Here is a 22757-nt window from a genome sequence, read left to right on the forward strand (position 1 = left end):
AGTGTTCATCACGTACGTGGTTCTGCAGTCAGTGCAATGTTTACAAATGCGGGGTTGGCAGTTGCCCATTTGATGTATGAATTAGCACGGGGCAATAGCCGTGGCGCCGTACGTTTGTATCGAGACAGATTTCCAGAACGAAGGTGTCCCGACAGGAAGACATTCGAAGCAATTGATCGGCGTCTTAGGGAGCACGGATCATTCCAGCCTATGACTCGCGACTGGGGAAGACCTAGAACGACGAGGACACCTGCAATGGACGAGGCAATTCTTCGTGCAGTTGACGATAACCCTAATGTCAGCGTCAGAGAAGTTGCTGCTGTACAAGGTAACGTTGACCACGTCATTATATGGAGAATGCTACGGGAGAGCCAGTTGTTTCCGTACCATGTACAGCGTGTGCAGGCACTATCAGCAGCTGATTAGCCTCCACGGGTACACTTCTGCGAATGGTTCATCCAACAATGTGTCAATCCTCATTTCAGTGCAATTGTTCTCCTTACGGATAAGGCTTCATTCCAACGTGATCAAATTGTAAATTTTCACAATCAACATGTGTGGGTTGACGAGAATCCGCACGCAACTGTGCAATCATATCATCAACACAGATTTTCTGTGAACGTTTGGGCAGGCATTGTTGGTGATGTCTTGATTGGGCCCCATGTTCTTCCACCTACGCTCAATGGAGCACGTTATCATGATTTCATACGGGATACTCTACCTGTGCTGCTAGAACATGTGCCTTTACAAGTACGACACAACATGTGGTTCATGCGCGATGGAGCTCCTGCAGATTTCAGTCGGAAGTGTTCGTACGCTTCTCAACAACAGATTCGGTGACCGATGGGTTGGTAGAGGCGGACCAATTCCATGGCCTCCACGCTCTCCTGACCTCAACTCTCTTGACGTTCATTTATGGGGGCATTTGAAAGCTCTTGTCTACGCAACCCGGTACCAAATGTAGAGACTCTTCGTGCTTGTGTTGTGGACGGCTGTGATACAATACGCCATTCTCCAGGGCTGCATCAGCGCATCAGGGATTCCATGCGACGGAGGGTGGATGCATGTATCCTCGCTAACGGAGGACATTTTGAACATTTCCTGTAACAAAGTGTTTGAAGTCACGCTAGTACGTTCTGTTGCTGTGTGTTTCCATTCCATGATTAATGTTATTTGAAGAGAAGTAATAAAATGAGCTCTAACATGGAAAGTGAGCGTTTCCGGACACATGTCCACATAACATATTTTCTTTCTTTGTGTGTGAGGAATGTTTCCTGTGAGGAATGTTTCCTGAAAGTTTGGCCGTACCTTTTTGTAACACCCTGTATATCGGACAGTTCACCACCAATATTGTCCACGTTGAAGGAGAACTGAATGTGCCAGCTGATGCACTCTCCAGGATTGGAGCAATCACTGATGATTTTGAAGCTCTCGCCGTAGCGCAACAATCTGATAGTGAGCTCCGAGATTTGTTGGCGCAACCATCGTGCCTACAACTCCGCCGTATTACACTCCCACTGTCAACTGTGCTGCTGGATTGTGATGTCGCCACCAACAAACGGAGACCTTTTGTGACCATTAACTTTCATCAACAGAATCGCCTCTTTACATAACTTGTCGCACCCTGGAATACGAGCCACTACCAACATGGTGAAGCGAGCTTTTGTCTGGCCACACATGGACAAAGATTGTAAGAAATACGAGGCATGTTTTTTAAGTAAGTACCGTTTTGAAATTAAAAAAAGACGTGCTAAGATATCTCAATAATTTTATTTTTACATGAAAGCCTGTACCTTAATCTACGCACTGACGCCATTACAGTCTGATTCTTCCTTGTTTACGTTGTGTACTGAGTGTTTAAGATGCCTCCGATAATCGTGAGTCACGCCGACTGTGAAGTACGGGCTGTTATAAGATTTCTTGGTGGTAAAGGCGTAAAAGCGATCGATATTCGTCGTGAGATCTGTGCAGTTTACGGAGAAAACATTATGAGTGATGGAATGGTAAGAAAGTGGGTGAAAGCATTTAAATATGGCCGCACAAAAGTGCACGATGAACAACGTAGTGGGCGTCCTTCGGTCGTTAATGAAAGTTTAGTGCAGGAAGTGGACAATAAGATGAGAGAAAACAGACGCTTTACGATTTCCTCCTTGCGGGATGACTTTCCTAGTGTTTCTCGTAGTGTTTTGTATGGCATTGTGACCGAACAATTGAATTACCGAAAATTGTGCGCACGTTGGGTACCGAAAATGTTGACGGATGTGCACAAAACAACACGTTTAGACAGTGCATTGACTTTCCTTGGGCGGTACCACAACGACGGTGATGATTTCTTAAGCCAAATTGTTTAAATGGTTCAAATGGCTCTGAGCACTATGGGACTTAACTTCTAAGGTCATCAGTCCCCTAGAACTTAGAACTACTTAAACCTAACTAACCGAAGGACATCACACACATCCATGCCCGAGACAGGATTCGAACCTGCGACCGTAGCGGCCGCGCAGTTCCAGACTGTAGCGCCTGTATAGATATAATATTACTTTGTAATTCGTTGAATGCTCCACGAATTTTGTAGAATCCTAGGCATTTGCGAGACTCTCGGTTTCGTGCTAATTTATTCTCCGAAAGTTAACAGAGGAATTTGGAAATTGGTATATGCAGCGGGAATTAGCTGCCCCTAGCACTGACTTTATATGCAACCCGCAATGCCATAGCTGGCCTTCTAAACCATACGCGAGATTTTAATATTCTGTAGCTCGCTACGCGCAAACTATTAATCCATAGGAAGAATGAGCAGAACTTTTTTGTACTGGGATACGTTTTCCCTGCAGGCCACGGTTTTCGAGGTATTAAAGAAAAAGTACAAAAATTCCTTCAAACGTTTCTAGTATGTTTTTCGTGGCACTCGTTCCTACCACTATACAACAATTCCCGACTACACGAACTATTACCGATATTCTATTTTTTTTACCTGTACTGACTGGGCTATTACACCTCGAGCATAGTCGGCAATTTCGTTAATGTTATTGGTTTAAGCAAGCCCGTGAGGGTAATGAACGAAAAACGGTTTTTGTAAACGTTACGCTAAAACTAAATATGCTCACAATTCGATCCAAACTTAACTCTTACAAACACAGTGGCCTCGTATTCAGAAGACCTGACGAACACAACGATGTAATTGTTTATTTTTTGCTGTTAAAATTCGCAAAGTTACTTAGCAAAATTTACACAGACGTTAATTTTACTATTTGTAATTCCTCGACTAAGCCGGTGGAGTAATACGGCCTGGTTAGCGGAGACTAAAAAAGGTCGAATGAGGGAAATAATTCGTGCAGTCGCAAACATTTGTCGAGTGGTAGGAGGGAGTGCCTTGAACAGCAAACATACTAGAATTGCGGACCGGTGGCGGCTGAGTTTGATCACTTTTGTACGTATTACTTGAATAACTCGAAAACTGCGGTTTCTAGCGGAAACGCACCCCAATACAAAATTTGAACTACATTAAATTTCCTACAGTTTGCACTAAGCTAGCGAGAGACTATGGAAATATCCGACGTAGTTTATGAAGGTGAGATGTAACGTTGCAGGCTGCATAAAACGACAGCGATAGGGCCAGCTGAATCAGTCTGTCTGTAAAAATTAAAGTGTTACTAAACTGTGCTGTGTGTGTGTGCGTGTCTTTGCTTCATGGAGAGACATAGTTGTAACGAGCAGTTCAGCGATGACGTCAAGGTTAGCGCGAAATGCACGAGGATATTTTCATTGATTCGCGGAACGCCGTAGACCTCCCGGCGCTTGGCAGTAGTTCCCAAAGCCGTCGCGTGGCACCACGGAGCTCTGATGTGGATTAGCCTAGAGAGCCTGTATAGGGAGAGAGTGGCCATAGGTGAAGTTGCCCGTGATTGGTTGATTAGCTTTGGCGCCATTTTTCTGCCAAACGTCTCTCGTGCTTTCTATGTTCGCCGTGCTTTTGAGTTGAAGTTCAGAGGACTTTTGGAAACGATTAAAAGGTATTTGAATTATTGAGATACTTGTTATGCGTTGTGCATGAATGTTTGATTTAGTTGTATATCGTCTTTAGTACGTAATTAGCGTTTGCGTGCATACTGGTAGCATCACAAGCTTTTCTGAAGCCAATATCTGACAGTCCTTGCTGGAAACAGAAAGTTCCTGTAATTGTTGTGCCATGCTTATTCGACTTTATAGCGTCAAACTTTTATTTCGTTCCGAATCAGAACACTAGGCATTACTTTGGTTTCAGTATTATTGCCTGACTGTTGACGCAGGCAAGTTGTAGGTACGTTTTCCGCAGTTGTCGTGGTTGCTGAAACATTATTCGTAGTAAGTAATTGTTGGTACTCTTGAAGACATTTTGTAATAGGCCTACTTACTGTGGGGTACAAGGGATACGGTAGTTTTCTTGTTATATTTGGTCGTCATTAGAGTAGCCTACATTTAACATTACCTGATTTTTGTAATCTTTTCTTTTGTTATCTACGAGAGGTATTCAGTATATATATATATATAAAGAAAGTCGTAAGCAGATGTTTACTTGTGACATGCAAAAAGCTTGAAGACGTGACAAGACACACTTTTCGCATGTCACAAGTAAACAACTGCTTACGACTTTCATTCATCTGACGTAATACAGGCACGTTAAATCTTTAGCGTTATGCGCTTCCGACACGAAACAAATGCTATACACTATATTTTTTATTTACGTTACTTTCATTGCAATATGTCTAGTAAACGAACTTTAAAGGAGATAAATGCAAGTAACGAATAATTTTTACAGCCACTGTATCAAATTTTCCTGTGCTGTACGTAGTAGGCTACTATGAGCATATTATAGCTGTAAAGAAAGGCATTTAACGAATGATTGCGCCATATTGTCTTGTGCTTTTGATTCGGTGAGTGTGTACTGGCCATTCAAAAGTCTCGCCCGCAGTTTGGCAGAAAAATGGCCGCTATATCGTCCGGTTGGCCACTCTCTCCCCATACGGGCTCTCTAGATCAGCCGACGCCGGTCCGTCTGCCTCAACCAGTCGCTTCTTAGTCGTGTGTGGCTGTTGTTACTCACGAGGTGGGTTTGTTCATGTCGCTGGCTGTGTTGTCTGATTGTATACTGCACATCTTGGTTTATATTTGTCTTGTGGTGTTGAGTGTAGTTTGCAACTTGATACCTGATCTTATTGTTGTTGTTGTTTTGGTGTTCAGTCCGAAGACAGGTTTGATGCAGCTCTCCATGCTACTCTCACCTGTGTGAGCCTCATGTTCCAATAACTACTGCAACCTATATCCTTCTGAACGAGTTTTACCCCTCCTCCCCCCTCCCGCTCCTACACTTCTCCCCAATACAAAATTGGAAATCCATTGATGTTTCAAAATGTGTCCTACCAACTGATCCCTTCTTTTGGTCAAATTGTGACACAAATTTGTTTTCTCCCCAATTTTAAGTAGTACGTCCTCATTAGTTTCTTGGTCGATCCATCCAATCGTCAGCATTCTTCTGCAGCACCACGTTTCTCTTCTTGTCTAAGATGTTTATCATCCCTGTTTCACTTTCAATAATGGATTCACTCCACACAAATACTTCCAGAAAAGATTCCCTAGTGCTTAAATCTACCGGGTGATCAAAAAGTCAGTATAAATTTGAAAACTGAATAAATCACGTAATAATGTAGATAGAGAGGTACAAATTGACACACATGCTTGGAAATGACATGGGGTTTTATTAGAACCAAAAAAATACAAAAGTTAAAAAAATGTCCGACAGATGGCGCTTCATCTGATCAGAATAGCAACAATTAGCATAACAAAGTAAGACAAAGCAAAGATGATGTTCTTTACAGGAAATGCTCAATATGTCCACCATCTTTCCTCAACAACAGCTGTAGTCGAGGAATAATGTTGTGAACAGCATGTCCGGAGTTATGGTGAGGCATTGGCGTCGGATGTTGTCTTTCAGCATCCCTAGATACACTCCTGGAAATGGAAAAATGAACACATTGACACCGGTGTGTCAGACCCACCATACTTGCTCCGGACACTGCAAGAGGGCTGTACAAGCAATGATCACACGCACGGCACAGCGGACACACCAGGAACCGCGGTGTTGGCCGTCGAATGGCGCTAGCTGCGCAGCATTTGTGCACCGCCGCCGTCAGTGTCAGTCAGTTTGCCGTGGCATACGGAGCTCCATCGCAGTCTTTAACACTGGTAGCATGCCGCGACAGCGTGGACGTGAACCGTATGTGCAGTTGACGGACTTTGAGCGAGGGCGTATAGTGGGCATGCGGGAGGCCGGGTGGACGTACCGCCGAATTGCTCAACACGTGGGGCGTGAGGTCTCCACAGTACATCGATGTTGTCGCCAGTGGTCGGCGGAAGGTGCACGTGCCCGTCGACCTGGGACCGGACCGCAGCGACGCACGGATGCACGCCAAGACCGTAGGATCCTACGCAGTGCCGTAGGGGACCGCACCGCCACTTCCCAGCAAATTAGGGACACTGTTGCTCCTGGGGTATCGGCGAGGACCATTCGCAACCGTCTCCATGAAGCTGGGCTACGGTCCCGCACACCGTTAGGCCGTCTTCCGCTCACGCCCCAACATCGTGCAGCCCGCCTCCAGTGGTGTCGCGACAGGCGTGAATGGAGGGACGAATGGAGACGTGTCGTCTTCAGCGATGAGAGTCGCTTCTGCCTTGGTGCCAATGATGGTCGTATGCGTGTTTGGCGCCGAGCAGGTGAGCGCCACAATCAGGACTGCATACGACCGAGGCACACAGGGCCAACACCCAGCATCATGGTGTGGGGAGCGATCTCCTACACTGGCCGTACACCACTGGTGATCGTCGAGGGGACACTGAATAGTGCACGGTACATCCAAACCGTCATCGAACCCATCGTTCTACCATTCCTAGACCGGCAAGGGAACTTGCTGTTCCAACAGGACAATGCACGTCCGCATGTATCCCGTGCCACCCAATGTGCTCTAGAAGGTGTAAGTCAACTACCCTGGCCAGCAAGATCTCCGGATCTGTTCCCCATTGAGCATGTTTGGGACTGGATGAAGCGTCGTCTCACGCGGTCTGCACGTCCAGCACGAACGCTGGTCCAACTGAGGCGCCAGGTGGAAATGGCATGGCAAGCCGTTCCACAGGACTACATCCAGCATCTCTACGACCGTCTCCATGGGAGAATAGCAGCCTGCATTGCTGCGAAAGGTGGATGTACACTGTACTAGTGCCGACATTGTGCATGCTCTGTTGCCTGTGTCTATGTGCCTGTGGTTCTGTCAGTGTGATCATGTGATGTATCTGACCCCAGGAATGTGTCAATAAAGTTTCCCCTTCCTGGGACAATGAATTCACGGTGTTCTTATTTCAATTTCCAGGAGTGTATGTTGGTCGATCACGATACACTTGCGACTTAAGGTAGCCCCAAAGCCAAAAACCGCACGGACTGAGGTCTGGAGACCTGGGAGACCAAGCATGACGAAAGTGGCAGCTGAGCACATGATCATCACCAAACGACGCGCGCAAGAGATCTTTCACGCGTCTAGCAATATGGGGTGGAGCGCCATCCTGCATAAACATCGTACGTTCCAGCAGGTGTTTATCAGCCTGCCTGGGGATGATGCGATTCTGTAACATATCGGCGTACCTTTCACCCGTCACGGTAGCAGTTACAAAACCAGAATCACGCATTTCCTCGAAGAAAAAGGCCCGATAACGGTAGATGTGGTAAATCCAACCCATACCGTGACTTTCTCGTCGTGCAATGGAGTTTCCACGACATTTCTAGGACTTTCGGTAGCCCAAATTCTGCAGTTGTGGGCGTTGACAGACCCTCAGAGCGTGAAATGGGCTTCGTCGGTCCACAACACGTTATTCAACCAATCGTCATCTTCCGCCAACTTTTGAAACGCCCACACCGCAAATGCCCTCCACTTCACTAAATCGCCAGGTGACAGTTCATGATGCCGATGGATTTTGTACGGATAGCATCGGAGGGTACGCCGAAGTGTCAACCAAACAGTAGTGTATGGAAGGCCGGTGCGACGTGCGACTGCATGAGCGGTGACTTCCCCGTGCGTAGACGAACCCGCTACAGTCTCCATTTCTTCCTGAACTGTCTCATCAGCATTACGCCTTGTGCTCGGTCCGCCACTACGGGCTCTATTGTCTAAACAACCCGTGGCTTCGAACTTCGAAATCATTTTCGCCACAGCTGCTTTTGTCAACGGATCTATACCCGTTCGAATCCCCTTCCTATGGCGATAGGATCGTAACGCTGAACTAGCACATTCCCCATTCTGATGATACAGCTTCACTAAATGGCCTTTCCAGGCAACTTCAACATGCTGCGACTGCTGGCGCATCTGATTCTCTCTCTCTCTCTTTTTCTCTTTATTGTGATTTTGATCACCTTATACAAAGGCGGGCTGTCAGCAGCATAGTACGCCGCTCTTCAGCCTTGAGTTTTACAATAAGTATTACATATAGGTGGCACAGAGAATACAATAAAAACGGCAGGCAAAAAATGTAGACACTAAAAAACAAAAAACATGGAGCTGTTCACGCTGGACGAGAAATATCACTAACACTAGTTGACACGGCGCAAATAACATGGATGACGGGGACGGCACACGTGAACAGTGGTGGCGTGACGTCGATAGAACACTAAACACAAACGAAGGCACACACACGAGACACTGATGGCGATGATCTCCGGCGCGCGAATGTTCACTGAGCGTGTGCGAGTCCGGGGACCTGCCAAGAGAGGAGGAGGAGGAAAGGGAGTGGGAGAGGGGAGAGCAGAGATGCCATGGGCAGGGGAGATAGGGGGAGGGAGGAAGGAGGAGGGGAAGCCAAGGGGAAGAGGGGCGGAGGAAAGGGGATGGGGGAAAAGGAAGGAGAAGGGAGGGAGGGTGCCTAAAGGGAAGGACACAGGAAGTTGAGGGAGGATCAAAGTTGATAGGAGGGGTAGATGGAGGGGAGGAGGGCATCATCAGGGAGGGGGAGCTGGCAGAAGCCACCTTGGGAGAGGGTAAGGAGGGTGGAGAGATGGAGACCAGGTGGGATGTGGGAATACAGGTGCGGCAGTGGGCGGGGGTGGGAGACGATGGGTGAGAGAAGCGGATGAGGAGGATCGAGTTTGTGGGAGGTGTACAGGATCCGTATCCTTTCAAGGAAAAGGAGGAGGTGGGGGAAGGGGATGAGATCGTACAGGATTCGCGTGGGGGAGGGGAGACGGATGCTATAGGCGAGGCGGAGAGCATGGCGTTCAAGGATTTGGTGGGATGTATAAAAGGTAGGGGGGGGGCGGAGATCCAGGCCGGATGGGCGTAACAGAGGATAGTGCGGATGAGGGATTTATAGGTGTGGAGTATGGTGGAGGGGTCCAGACCCCACGTACGGCCGGAAAGGACCTTCAGGAGACGGAGTCGGGAGTGTGCCTTGGCTTGGATTGACCGGAGATGGGGAGCCCAGGAGAGGCGACGGTCGAGGGTGACGCCAAGGTACTTAAGGGTGGGAGTGAGGGCGATAGGACGGCCATAGATGCTTAGATAGAAGATTCTCTCTCTCATTACAGCTCCTTTTACACACGATTGCCATGCACAGTCACTGACGTTTTGCTGTCCAGCGCCATCTGTCGGACATCTTGTGAACTTTTTTTTTTTTTGTACTAATAAAACCCCTTGTCATTCCAAGCATGTGTGTCAATTTTTACCTCTCTATCTACATTATTCCGTGGTTTATTAAGTTTTCAAATTTATACTGACTTTTCGATCACCCGGTATAATCTATGTTAACAAACTTTTCTTCAAAATGCTTTTCTTGCCATTGCGGGTCTACATTTTATATCCTCTCTACTTCGAACATCAGTTATTTTGCTGTCCAAATAGCAAAACTCATCTACTACTTTAAGTGTCCGGTTTCCCAGCATCACCTGATTTAAATCGACTACATTACATTATCCTTGTTTCGCTTTTGTTGATGTTCATCTATCATTCTTTCAAGACACAGTCCAATTCTTTCAACAGCTCTTCAAAGTTCTTTGCTGTCTCTGGCGGAATTATACTGTCATGGGCAAATCTAAGTGTTTATTTCTTCTCCCTGAACTTTTAATTCCTTTTTCAAACTTTTTTTGGGTTCCTTTACTGCTTGTTCAATGTACATATTGAATAACATCAGGGGTATGTTACAACTCTAATCCACTCCCTTTTCAGCCACTGCCTCCCTTTCATGCACTTCGACTCTAATGACTGCTGTTTACAAGTTGTAAATAGCCTTTCGCTCTCTCTATTTTACTCCTGCTACCTTCAGAATTTCAAAGAGAGTATTCCAGTCAACTTTGTCAAAACCTTTCTCTAAGTCTACAAATGCTATAAATGTAGGTTTGCCTTTCCTTAACCTATTTTCTAAGATAAGTCGTTGGGCTAGGTTTTATTCGCGTGTTCCAATGTTTCTCTGAAATCCAAACTGATCGTCCCTGTGGCGTGCTTCTGCCTTGACTTAGGTTTGCTGTAATTTTTGTCTTGTATGTTAGATAACAAACCGGAACATTTCTCTCAAACTGACTAAAAATGGACGTAATTTGGGAAGCGAAAACCTAGACACTTCTCTTAAGCTTGAAAAAAGTGAATTAATTAATGAAAATATTTTCTCGGCTTTGTTATTACTACCGTGTGTAGCTATACCAAAATAAAACGGACATTCTAACTGTCGTCGCATGTCTAACACTGATTTCACAATTAATGTTGAGCTTGTTCTGCCCAAAGTCACGTTTTTTGCCGATTCGGAATCATTAAAAAGTTTGGAGCGTAATCTACAGGTACAATTTACTGGTTTCAAAGACATAGTGTGTTTAAACTTTACGACTGCACATTGCTAATTCCGCTGCTGTTACTAATTTGTCCTGTTTAACTTAATCTGAAACAGAGTAACTGTCCGTTTTTCTAATGTGCTTGCGAGTACACGTTTGATTTACCCTTTACGCTAGCTAAATAATTCGGAATATCTGCTCTTCCTCCATGTGCAGTGGAAACAACACAGATTCTGCTTCACAGTCGCTTCTCCCTCGTTTTACGAGGAACCATTTTTCTTGTAATGAACAAGGAGTTTTGCCGAGGAGCTTAAAACTTTTTATGCTGTTTATTTGTTTTACCCTCCAGCATACAGCATTGGTACACACTCAATAATACTGGCTCATGCTATTCTTTAAAGAAACGTTTAGCTTTCATTGTTGGGTCAGCATTATTGCGTGTATAAGATAACTTGGTTTGCTGAAAATGCATTACATGCCTGGTTTTATAGGTGTTTGGCAGTATGTATTAGAGTACTAACTGTTCACATATTCTCTCAGAATATCAGATTAATGTAGTAAACGATAATAAGGAATTTGCATGTCCGATATAACCTCTGTCATAGTCTATTTAAGAACATCGTTATAGAACTACACTAGCGTTAGGCATACAAAAATCAAGTTCAATATGTTCTGCAATTTCTCTTTTGCTGTGGCATGTGCTTATACCATACTTTTAATGACAACAGCGTACTATAATGGTACAATTCACTGAAATGTGTATAACAATGGAAAATTCAGGATGGAATGAAATAATATTATGAAATGGATAGTTCCTACTTTTCATATAGTGGAGACAGTCCCATATAGGCACAGCTACAAGAGACTGGTCAAGTGTGTGTGTGTTGTCTTTTTCCGACAAAGACCTTGTTGGCCGAATACTCACTTTCCGACAGTATTTATGCCAATCTGCGACTCGGCATCTCCGCTAGGGTAGCAACTACCTTTTTTATAATATTATTAAAAAGTATATAATGTGCATGCAGTCATATTTATCATTCAGGCTGTATAAATTTTCACTGTTGTATCAGATAGAAAACCTAACTAAATTCGTGTTACTATTGTTTCGGAAATACACATATGAAAAAACTTACTTGCGGGCTTTTCCTTTTTTTTTCTTTATTGTGATTGTAATACCCGTAAAAAAAAGCACTATGGGACTTAACATCTGAGGTCATCAGTCCCCTAGAACTTAGAACTACTTGAACCTAACTAACCTAAGGACATCACACACATCCATGCCCGAGGCGGGATTCGAACCTGCGACCGTAGCGGTCGCGCGGTTCCAGGGAGTATGTACTGATGTGTGTTTGCTCATTTATCACATATTTGTTTTGAGCAACGGCTTTCTGGATGTGTGGAAAATCAGCCACGGAACCTGTAAGTAGAATTTACATTATTATTGTGCCATAGAAAAACCAACCAGTAGAGCTGTTTATGTCCTATATATACACTATGTGATGAAAAGTATCCAGACTCCACGGAAAACATACATTTTTCATATGAGGTGCATTGTGCTGCCACCTACTGCCAGGTACTCCATATCAGCGACCTCAGTAGTCATTAGACATTGTGAGAGAGCAGAATGGGGCGCCCCGCGGAACTCACGGACTTCGAACATGGTCAGGTGATTGGGTGTCCCTTGTTTCATACGTCTGTACGCGAGATTTCCACACTCCTAAACATCCCTGGGTCCATTTTCCATTGTGATTGCCACACTCCTAAACATCCCTGGGTCCATTTTCCATTGTGATTGTGAGGTGGAATCGTGAAGGGACACATAGAGCACAAAAGCGTAGAGGCCGACCTCGTCTGTTGACTGACAGAGACTGCCGACAGTTAAAGAGGGTCGTAATGTGTAATAGGCAGACATCTAACCAGACATCATACAGGAATTCCAAACTGCATCAGGATCCACTGCAAGTACTATGACGGTTAGGCGTGAGGTGATAAAACTGGATAAATATGGTCAAGCGACTGCTCATAAGCCACACACCAGGCCGGTAAATGCCAAAAGACATCTCACTTCGTGTAAGAAGCGTAAACATTGCACGACTGAACAGTGGAAAAAATAATTTATCATAATACGCGCCACTAGACCTCCGTAACCGATTTACTATCGCACTTTCGATATGTATCGTTTGGCGCCCTCCAACTTCGATAGGGAATCATTCTTGGAAATTACCGACATCTCAGCGCCAGAACCATTCCAGATCGTTATCCAGACCCGCATATCGAAGATTTTACATTCAGTGCCCACGGTAAGCGAATCTTTTCTACGTTGGACTTCGTTCGTGCGTTTTACCAGATACCTGTGGCACCTGGCGACGTGGCTAAGACTGCAGTCTGCACGCCGTTAGGACTCTTTGAATTTACCGGAATGCCTTTTGGACTTTACAATGCTACCCAAACGTTTAAATAGTTGGTAATTTCCGAGAATGATTGTCTATCGAAGTCGCTGCGTGCAAGCGATGCATACCGAACTTGCGATCGTAAATCGATCATGCAACTCTGGTGGTGGGCGTTATGAGTGTGTTTGCGGTGGTCACTACAGCAATCATAAAAGAAGAGCGTTACAAAAATACTTGCAATTGCAAAGCAGACGACTTACCTTCCTCGTCGACGGTGTTGTCGTTATGTTAAAGTCCATTACGGTGGTCTGGACGGATAATTTGGAGAGTCGAACCATGTATTCTTCCTGATACTCGTTCGTTTTCCGCACTGTCCGCAATGAAACTGTAACGGTATTTCAGCATCGAAACTGTTCTTAGGAAGTTTTACACACTTCGCGCCACCACAGTCTACACACTCCCATCTTCCCTCATCCGGTAGTACTCCATAATTGCGACAATTGTCAAACAATTTTCTGCCCTGGATAAACATGGAATAAGATTTTTCCATGTGAGATAATCCGCCGAAGAAACATCAAGGAAACCAGACATCCCACTCAACTAACGACATAAATCGTCTGTGTTTCCCTAGGAACTTACAAATAATTCGCGGAGGTATGTAATTTAGAGCAACTACGGGAACAACGGGAAACAGATAAAAATGACGATCACAAATAATCGATCACAACGCTCGCCACCGGAGTCGCAGTATCGCTTTACCATCGCATGTTCGATATGTATCGTTTGGACCCAGCGACTTCGATAGGCAATCATTCTTGGAAATTATCCCTATCTCACTTACGACAGATTGTGAGCGTGGGGGGTTGATCTGCTATTCTGTTATTCTGCGCAACGGATGAATCTGAGATGTACCCTTTACCCTGTGGCCCTTCAAGATGCAATTTACACCCCCACACTACTACAGAAGTCAGACAGACGCTCCTAACGTTCTAAAGAGAAATGGCTGAAAAACTTTCAGCAATAAATATCTTTCGGAGTCGTCCGCTGTAAGGAAATGACACAAAAATTCACAAAATTTCTTACGTAACTAGTGGGATACTTGGGTACTGGAGTAGTTAGTGTAAGAAAAACATGAAACTAACGAAAATTATTATTTATTTTGCAAAAATTCTGGGAAATCACAATGGCACTTTTAGTTATGAATTGAACAAGTTATATCCTGGTTGTTTTCGGAATGTGAAGTTAACTCTCAAGGATAGGATTCGCTAATGAAATTTCTATACAAAGTTTAAGATTGTTATTGACTTGGCGGAATGGCAGAGAGGCGCAGCTACTCAACTTGAATAGTTATCCTTTAGAATGTTGCTAGGTACGGTCAAGGCTGTCATGTGTGAAATGCAGTGAAGTGTGCTGTTGTGGAGGAAATATGGAGCTCGCAAGAGCTGTAGCGCACAATACCGTTAGCCGCAATGACTGCTGTCTGCGCCGCTCGCTGCTGACAAGTAAGACAACTCTCGTTCTATCTGGATTGACCTTCGCCAATCAAACTCTCCCTACGCCTTGATGAAGTCAAGGATTCCTATTCGCCCCTAGTCTAACTATTGGCGTGGTACACCGGTCAGATAACCAGTCCACCGCGATGCCACTCAAAAATTCGCTCGCAGGCGTTTGACTATAACTCTGTCTGTTCACACCGCACAATAAGTGTGTCGGCCAACACAGTGAATAACGCTTAATCGCAAGGAATCAATATAGAGAGTCACACTTTGATCCGCTCACGACAGAGGAGCTCTCCCAGTGAAGTACTGAGGAGAGACTTGTTCCTTGCTCCAAAAGCGACAACAGAACGGCGGCTCTCCACACCAGACGTGAAGGGGTATATCTTTCGGTCTCTTCCATTACTCCTTCAGCTCAAGACGTCAGAAATATCGTCTGCCAATCAGCATTGCTCTTCTAAAATGGGAGAATCACGTTTCGTTTAAGGCAACCAATCCGAAAATCTGTAGTATTGGCGTTTGACGTTTGCTGTCTCCCTGTGAAAACCTCTGAAACTGCGTGCTATGTGTAAAGAATGCATAGGTTGGACGCTCCCACACAATGTAGCGGAATTTGCTTTTAAGCCAAACACGGGGTCGTTCCCCCTTTCACTCGGGCACACCCTGTCTGCTCCACGGGCGGCCGAGGTTGACTCGTCCTCTGAAGGGACCAGCCTCCCGGTGTGTGGTCTGCCTCTCTCGAACTAATAGCTCCTGTGACCGTCGTGTCTGGAATGTATTTGTGTACACCAGCCTCGAGTATTTCAATCCCAGTGTGCACTTGTTATTTGCATATCGTTTGCATGAATTCATACAACATTGACTTATCTTATCGAGTTCAGATTCGAATGAAGCGTCTTGATGTGCAGAATATGATTGTGAGGGCGGAGTATGTAAGCAATGAAGGTCAATAGTCCACGACATCTTACAAGATCTTCACTTGTTTATGTGCACATGGCCTGCTCATCAACCCGTCAAAGTGCATTTTTGGGGCAGCTGAAGTACAGTTCCTAGGCTACACCGTCAATGCTCAAGGCATACGGCCACCACAGGAGAAAGTAGACGCCATACTGAATTTTCCCCAGCCTACGACGGTTAAAGAATTACGTAGATTTCTTGGCATAACCAATTTTTACCGTCGATTCGTTCGCAATCGTGCCTTCCTAGCTGCACCGCTGAATAAATTCTTGCAAGGTTCACCGAAGCCGAAAGACAAACTCTAGTGGGGCAGTGAGGCCGAGTTGGCATTTTACAAGCCATCGCAGAAGCTACACTGTTAGCGCACCCAGTTCCGTAGGCGCCTCTCTCCCTGATGGTTGACGCATCTGCAACTGCAATGGGTGCTGCACTGCAACAGCAAACAGACGGGCACTGTCAGCCCTTAGTCTTTTTCATTAAAAAGCTATCGCCATCTCAACAGAATTGGTCGATATATGATCGCGAACTGTATGCTGCATATGCTGCTATTAAGAAATTTCGTCACATGTTGGAAGGCCAGCAGTTTACTCTCATCACACACCATAAGCCAGTAACATATGCTTATCGCCAGCGGCCTGAGAAGGCATCGCCACGTCAGCTGCGACACCTTGACTACAGGGTGTTACAAAAAGGTACGGCGAAACTTTCAGGAAACATTCCTCACACACAAATAAAGAAAAGATGTTATGTGGACGTGTCCGGAAACGCTTAATTTCCATGTTAGAGCTCATTTTAGTTTCGTCAGTATGTACTGTACTTTCTAGATTCACCGCCAGTTGGCCCATTTGAAGGAAGGTAATGTTGACTTCGGTGCTTGTGTTGACATGCGACTCATTGCTCTACAGTACTAGCATCAACCACATCAGTACGTAGCATCAACAGGTTAGTGTTCATCACGAACGTGGTTTTGCAGTCAGTGCAATGGTAACAAATGCGGAGTTGGCAGATGCCCATTTGATGTATGGATTAGCAGGGGGCAATAGCCGTGGCGCGGTACGTTTGTATCGAGACAGATTTCCAGAACGAAGGTGTCCCGACAGGAAGACGTTCGAAACAATTGATCGGCGTCTTAGGGAGCATGGAACATTCCAGCCTACGACTCGCGACTGAGGAAGACCTAGAACGACGAGGACACCTGCAATGGACGAGGCAATTCTTCGTGCAGTTGACGATAACCATAATGTCAGGAGCGTCAGAGAAGTTGCTGCTGTACAAGGTAACGTTGACCACGTCACTGTATAGAGAGTGCTACGGGAGAACCAGTTGTTTCCATACCATGTACAGCGTGTGCAGGCACTATCAGCAGCTGATTGGCCACCACGGAAACACTTCTGCGAATGGTTCATCCAACAATGTGTCAATCCTCATGTCAGTGCAAATGTTCTCTTAACATGTGTCTTTACAAGTACGACACAACATGTGGTTCATGCGCGATGGAGCTCCTGCAGATTTCAGTCGAAGTGTTCGTACGCTTCTCAACAACAGATTCGGTGACCGATGGGTTGGTAGAGGCGGACCAATTCCATGGCCTCCACGCTCTCCTGACCTCAACTCTCTTGACTTTCTTTTATGGGGGCATTTGAAAGCTCTTGTCTACGCAACCCTGGTACCAAATGTAGAGACTCTTCGTGCTTGTGTTGTGGACGGCTGTGATACAATACGCCATTCTCCAGGGCTGCATCAGCGCATCAGGGATTCCATGCGACGGAGGGTGGATGCATGTATCCTCGCTAACGGAGGACATTTTGAACATTTCCTGTAACAAAGTGTTTGAAGTCACGCTGGTACGTTCTGTTGCTGTGTGTTTCCATCCCATGATTAATGTTATTTGAAGAGAAGTAATAAAAAGAGCTCTAACATGGAAAGTAAGCGTTTCCGGACACATGTCCACATAACATATTTTCTTTCTTTGTGTGTGAGGAATGTTTCCTGTGAGGAATGTTTCCTGAAAGTTTGGCCGTACCTTTTTGTAACACCCTGTATATCGGATAGTTCACCACCGATATTGTCCACGTTGAAGGAGAACTAAATGTGCCAGCTGATGCACTCTCCAGGATTGGAGCAATCACTGATGATTTTGAAGCTCTCGCCGTAGCGCAACAATCTGATAGTGAGCTCCGAGATTTGTTGGCGCAACCATCGGGCCTACAACTCCGCCGTATTACACTCCCACTGTCAACTGTGCAGCTGGATTGTGATGTCGCCACCAACAAACGGAGACCTTTTGTGACCATTAACTTTCATCAACAGAATCGCCTCTTTACATAACTTGTCGCACCCTGGAATACGAGCCACTACCAACATGGTGAAGCGAGCTTTTGTCTGGCCACACATGGACAAAGATTGTAAGAAATACGAGGCGTGTTTTTTAAGTAAGTACCGTTTTGAAATTAAAAAAAGACGTGCTAAGATATCTCAATAATTTTATTTTTACATGAAAGCCTGTACCTTAATCTACGCAGTGAGACGCCATTACAGTCTGATTCTTCCTTGTTTACGTCCTGTACTGAGTGTTTAAGATGCCTCCGATAATCGTGAGTCCCGCCGACTGTGAAGTACGGACTGTTATAAGATTTCTTGGTGCTAAAGGCCTAAAAGCGATCGATATTCGTCGTGAAATCAGTGCTGTTTACGGAGAAAACATTATGAGTGATGGAATGGTAAGAAATTGCGTGAAAGCATTTAAATATTGCCGCACAAAAATGTACGATGAACAACGGAGTGGGCGTCTTTCGGTCGTTAATGAAAGTTTAGTGCAGGAAGTGGACAATAAAATGAGAGAAAACAGACGCTTTACGATTTCCTCCTTGCGCGATTACTTTCCTAATGTTTCTCGTAGTGTTTTGTATGGCATTATGACCGAGCACTTGAATTACCGAAAATTGTGCGCACGTTGGGCACCGAAGATGTTGACGGATGTGCACCAAACCAAACGTTTAGGCAGTGCATTGACTTTCCTTGAGCGGTACCACAACGACGGTGATGATTTCTAAAGCCAAATTGTTACGGACGATCTAACTTGGGTGGCCTATGTCACACCAGAATCAAAGCAACAGTCCATGTAAGTCGAGCAAGGGCATCGTTTTGCTGCAAGACAATGCCCGTCCTCATGAGGCGAATCAGACCAAAGATCTCATCACATCTTATCGACGGGAAACTCTAGATCATCCCCCGTACAGCCCCGATCTTGCACCCAGTGACTACCATCTGTTCCTGCACTTGAAGAAACACCTGGGCGTATTCAAGACGATGACGAAGTCAAAACAGTGGTAATGCAGTGGTTAACAAGTCAGGCGGCAGACTTCTATGAGGAGGGTATTCAAAAACTGGTACAACGTTATGACAAGTGCCTCAATATTGACGGAAATTATGTGGAAAAGTAGATTAAGGTACAGGCTTTCATGTAAAAATAAAATTATTGAGATATCTTAGTACGTCTTTTTTTAAATTTCAAAATAGTACTTAAAAAACACGCCTCGTATGTGCGACAAAAAAAAAATGTGTGGCCTGTCAACGGAATAAAGTTAGCCGGCACGTTGGGTCACCTCTTGGCACATTTCTTCCTCCAAATCAGAGATTTGATCACGTCCACCTAGACCCAGTAGCACCTCCCTCACCATCGGAAAGCTACAGCTGCTGCCTTACAGCCATCGATGGTTTTACACGCTGGCCCGAGGTGTTCCCGATCGGCGACTTCACCGCCGAAACTTCAGGGGATGTATGCCCGTTTCGGAGTGGTGTTAGGAATCACAACAGACCAAGGAAGACAGTTTGAGTCGTATTGGTTCAAAGCACTCTCCGTCCTACTGGATACAAGGCGCATTAGAACTACAGCTTACCAACCGTCAGCAAATGTTTTTGGATGTGAGGTCCGCCAGTTATGCAAAACACTATTTTTCTCAGTACCCAAACCATGTTTCGGCACCACTGTGCCATCATCAGTGGGTTTTCATTTTTTATTTATTCTGCAATGTGAACATTTTGTTAAATGATTATAAAATTATGTGCATTTTTACTTCAAACAACGGATCATTTCTTTATGTAAATACCTTTACATTTGGTGTGCATGAACTTTCTGGATAACTTTTATGTTAATTACCACAGGTAGCTTGTCATCTGCAACCAAACGATGTTGATGAGAAAGTTTTTTTCTGGGAGTTAACCTATCTTCTAGAATGTAATTTAGTTTTTCGCGATGTTTTCGCGCCTATTTTCGTATTTACTTACGTTTTCGTGTGGCAAGCGCTTCCATTCTCCACATCATGCTGAGATGTTGTGATGCATACGTAACTATAACAAGTATTTTCCACAAATAACGTAGTAAAACACTTTTTCACTCTCTCCACTATACGAAACAAGCTCTTCTTTGAACTTTCTCGATGTACCTACCTGGTTAGCATCCCAGACCGCGCAGCAGTAATCCAAAAGAGGACGGACAAGCATAGTGTAGGCAGTATCTTAAGTAGATCTTTTGCATTTTGTAAATTTTACCCAATAAAGCGCAGTCTTTGGTTTGCGTTCCCTCTACCAGGAGAGATGTGTGATCTCTTGTATGCAGAAAAACACTTAAAAATGGCCTAAAAGTCTCGAGCTAATAAAATAAATACAGCAGTAGTGGGAAAATGCAACATTCTTTTAACGTATTTTGATGTCTGTCGCTCTGACTTCCGAGCGACGATTTATAGCGGAATCCATACTATGTTATTCCTCAGCAAAACAGTTTTGGAAAAAAGCGTTTAGTATTTCGGCTTTCTCTCTGTCACCCTCCGTTTCGATGCCGTTACAGTCACGGAGAGTCTGGACAGATGACTTCGATATGTTTATACGTTTAACATACGACTAAAAATTCTCAAGATTTTCTGCTAAGTTGGTAGATATAATATTACTTTGTAATTCGTTGAATGCTCCACGAATTTTGTAGAATCCTAGGCATTTGCGAGACTCTTTCATGGTAGTTTATTCTCCGAAAGTTAACTGAGGAATTTGGAAATTGGAATATGCAGCGGGAATTAGCTGCCCCTAGCACTGACTTTATATGCAACCCGCAATGCCGTAGCTGGCCTTCTAAACCATACGCGAGATTTTAATATTCTGTAGCTCGCTACGCGCAAACTATTAATCCATAGGAAGAATGAGCAGAACTTTTTTGTACTGGGATACGTTTTCCCTGCAGGCCACGGTTTTCGAGTTATTAAAGAAAAAGTACAAAAAGGCCTTCAAACGTTTCTAGTATGTTTTTCGTGGCACTCGTTCCTACCACTATACAACAATTCCCGACTACACGAACTATTACCGATATTCTACTTTTTTTACCTCTACTGACTGGGCTATTACACCTCGAGCACAGTCGGCAATTTCGTTAATGTTATTGGTTTAAGCAAGCTCGTGAGGGTAATGAACGAAAAACGGTTTTTGTAAACGTTACGCTAAAACTAAATATGCTCACAATTTGATCCAAACTTAACTCTTACAAACACAGTGGCCTCGCATTCAGAAGACCTGACGAACACAACGATGGAATTGTTTATTTTTTGTTGTTAAAATTCGCAAAGTTACTTGGCAAAAGCCGGCCGCGGTGGTCTAGCGGTTCTGGCGCTGCAGTCCGGAACCGCGGGACTACTACGGTCGCAGGTTCGAATCCTGCCTCGGGCATGGGTGTGTGTGATGTCCTTAGGTTCGTTAGGTTTAAGTAGTTCTAAGTTCTAGGGGACTTATGACCTAAGATGTTGAGTCCCATAGTGCTCAGAGCCATTTGAACCATTTGAACTTAGCAAAATTTACACAGACGTCAATTTTACTATTTGTAATTGCTCGACTAAGCCGGTGGAGTAATACGGCCTGGTAGCGGAGACTAAAAAAGGTCGAATGAGGGAAATAATTCGTGCAGTCGCAAACATTTGTCGAGTGGTAGGAGGGAGTGCCTTGAACAGCAAACATACTAGAATTGCGGACCGGTGGTGGCTGAGTTTGATCACTTTTGTACGTATTACTTGAATAACTCGAAAACTGCGGTTTCTAGCGGAAACGCACCCCAATACAAAATTTGAACTACATTAAATTTCCTACAGTTTGCACTAAGCTAGCGAGAGACTATGGAAATATCCGACGTAGTTTATGAAGGTGAGATATGACGTTGCAGGCTGCATAAAACGACAGCGATAGGGCCAGCTGAATCAGTCTGTCTGTAAAAATTAAAGTGTTACTAAACTGTGCTGTGTGTGTGTGCGTGTCTTTGCTTCGTGGAGAGACATAGTTGTACCGAGCAGTTCAGCGATGACGTCACGGTTAGCGCGAAATGCACGAGGATATTTTCATTGATTCGCGGAACGCCGTAGACCTCCCGGCGCTTGGCAGTAGTTCCCAGAGCTGTCGCGTGGCACGACGGAGCTCTGATGTGGATTAGCCTAGAGAGCCTGTATAGGAAGAAAGTGGCCATAGGTGAAGTTGCCCGTGATTGGTTGATTAGCTTTGGCACCATTTTTCTGCCAAACGTCTCTCGTGCTTTCTATGTTCGCCGTGCTTTTGGGTTGAAGTTCAGAGGACTTTTGGAAACGATTAAAAGGTATTTGAATTATTGAGAGACTTGTTATGCGTTGCGCATAAATGTTTGATTTAGTTGTATATCGTCTTTAGTACGTAATTAGCGTTTGCGTGCATACTGGTAGCATCACAAGCTTTTCTGAAGCCAATATCTGACAGTCCTTGCTGGAAACAGAAAGTTCCTCTAATTGTTGTGCCATGCTTATTCGACTTTATAGCGTCAAACTTTATTTCGTTCCGAATCAGAACACTAGGCATTACTTTGGTTTCAGTATTATTGCCTGACTGTTGACGCAGGCAAGTTGTAGGTACTTTTCCGCAGTTGTCGTGGCTGCTGAAACATTATTCGTAGTAAGTAATTGTTGGTACTCTTGAAGACAGTTTCTAATAGGCCTACTTACTGTGGGGTACAAGGGATACGGTAGTTTTCCTGTTATATTTGGTCGTTATTAGAGTAGCCTACATTTAACATTACCTGATTTT

At 44.7% G+C, this 22757-nt stretch overlaps 1 protein-coding gene across 2 annotated transcripts in view; it reads left to right on the top strand.

Moving 5' to 3' along the window:
* Positions 1–3834: 3834 nt before the first annotated feature.
* The window catches only part of LOC126106503 (uncharacterized), a 154187-nt gene continuing 135264 nt past the window's right edge, over positions 3835–22757 (top strand). For both annotated transcript variants that reach the window (XM_049912820.1, XM_049912821.1), the window contains exon 1: positions 3835–4010. The gene's annotated coding sequence lies outside the window, so the exon portion shown is untranslated. The remainder of the gene's footprint in view (positions 4011–22757) is intronic.

Source organism: Schistocerca cancellata, chromosome 10 (genome assembly GCF_023864275.1).
Source record: "Schistocerca cancellata isolate TAMUIC-IGC-003103 chromosome 10, iqSchCanc2.1, whole genome shotgun sequence".
Lineage (NCBI taxonomy): Eukaryota > Metazoa > Arthropoda > Insecta > Orthoptera > Acrididae > Schistocerca > Schistocerca cancellata.